This window comes from Prinia subflava, unplaced genomic scaffold, assembly GCF_021018805.1.
Source record: "Prinia subflava isolate CZ2003 ecotype Zambia unplaced genomic scaffold, Cam_Psub_1.2 scaffold_47_NEW, whole genome shotgun sequence".
In the NCBI taxonomy this organism is placed as follows: domain Eukaryota; kingdom Metazoa; phylum Chordata; class Aves; order Passeriformes; family Cisticolidae; genus Prinia; species Prinia subflava.
In genome coordinates this window covers 903,260-905,124 of record NW_026961001.1, presented here as the reverse complement: position 1 = coordinate 905,124, position 1,865 = coordinate 903,260, and the positions used below count along the sequence as shown (strand labels likewise).

Genomic DNA, 1,865 nt, shown 5'->3' with positions numbered 1-1,865 from the left:
ATTAAAGATTAGTTTTCTGAGTAGTGATTGTTTGATTTTAAACCCAAGGTTTTAGTCCATGGAGGGTAACATGTAAGGAGTGAAAATTAGGGGGAAGAGAAGGAATGCTCTAAGAATTTTTCATTTGTTTTTCTTTTGTGTGTGTGTTTAAAATGTTGTTTTTTTCTTTCCTATTTCTGTTCTTATGTAATGTAATAAAGTTTTTGTCTTCTGTTTTCAAATTTTGAGCCTGCTCTGCTCTTCCTGATCATATCCCACAGTAGTTGCTAAGAAAAACATATACTCATGGGTGCATTAACATCTGGCCAGTGAAAACCCATGACACTCTGTTATGTGTTTAGACTACCCATACTTCCTACCTGCAGGAGTTCCTATAGCACAAGTCTTTTTGTTACCAAGAGGCTTTCCAGAAACTGTTCCCCCTAACCCCGCCACCTTTTGGCTGCAGTGGATGGGAGACAACAAGCCCATCATCAAGTGCTCCCTGTTCTCCAAAGGCAAAAAGATCAGAAGGTTAGGGATGTGAGACGCTGGGGCCCATCTTACCCTGATCACTGGGTCAGAATGGGCCTCTGACTGGGAACTGGAGCCAATTGGAGGGCTCATTTCTGGAATTGGTGGAGTCGCAAATTCTTGGTGATCAAAATGGAAGGTGGTCATCAGTGGACCTGAGGGGAAAGTAGCAACCGTGAGACCCTTTGTCATTCGAGCACCCATAACCTTATGGGGACAAAACATGTTATCACAGTGGGGCGTCTCCCTTCAGATTGACTCCAGGGATTTTTAATCCGTGCCACTGAGAAGTGCGCTCTGGATACTCCCCAGCTCAGCTGGAAACAAGATCACTCAGTCTGGGCTGATCAGTGGCCCCTCCCAGAAGAGAAGTTGCACGCTTTGGAATCCCTAGTGGAGGAACAGCTTGCCAAGGGCCACATCAGACCAACGGATAGCCCTTGGAACACCCTGGTGTTTGTAATTAAAAAACAGGGAAAGATAAGTGGAGACTTTTACAGGACCTCTGTAAAGTGAATGAGGTAATCAAAGACTTTGGTCCCCTCCAACCTGGGATGCCATCATCAATCATCCCAGGATGCTTCCAAGGAACTGTGATTGACATCAAAGATTGTTTTTTAATATTCCGCTCCACCCGAGAGATGCTCCTCACTTTGCATTTTCCGTTCCATCCCTCAAACACCAGGCTCCCTTGCGACAACACCTTTGGCTGGTGCTTGCTCAAGAGATGAAAGCCAGTCTGCCTATCTGCCAATGATACGTTGCTGGAATCCTGTCACTGATTAGAGAAAAGTTTCCAGACTGTTCCAGACTTCTACACTACATGGACAATCTCTTGCTCTGTGCCAAAAATGCACAAGACCTGGACTGTCTACTGAAAGCCACAGTTGTCGCGGTCGAAGAAAGAGCTATGAAATACAGCAAGACAAGATCCAGCTTACAAGCCCGTGGAATTACCTGGGACTGCGAGTCAAAGAACAAACAAGAGTGCCTCAGGCAATTGTCATCAAAAACAATCCCACGACGCTCCATGAACTGCAACAGCTCTGAGGTTCCATCAGTTGGGTTCGACCTCTCCTGGGGATTTCCTCAGAGGACCTCACTCCGCTTTTTAACCTGCTGCAAGGGAGTGGAGAACTCAGTTCTCCTAGGAGCTTGACCCCTGAGGTAAGAAAGGCAATCACCTGTGTCCAAGATGCTTTGTTGGCCCAACAAGCCCACAGGTATTATCCATCTTTGCCATTTCTGCTTGCAGTGCTACGTAGAGCTCCACATTGTAGTGGACTGATTTTTCAATGGGACCTGGACTTAAAAGACCAATTGCTCATCCTCAAATGGGTTTTGCTTCAAGC

At 46.0% G+C, this 1,865-nt stretch overlaps 1 long non-coding RNA gene across 1 annotated transcript; it reads right to left on the bottom strand.

The window, feature by feature from the left end:
- Nucleotides 1–324: 324 nt before the first annotated feature.
- Nucleotides 325–1,595, bottom strand: LOC134565356 (uncharacterized). Its single transcript, XR_010083885.1, has 2 exons — nt 1,471–1,595; nt 325–668 (listed from the first exon to the last, which is right to left on the bottom strand). It is a non-coding gene; the product is annotated as an uncharacterized LOC134565356 (long non-coding RNA).
- Between the last annotated feature and the right edge of the window lie 270 nt (nt 1,596–1,865).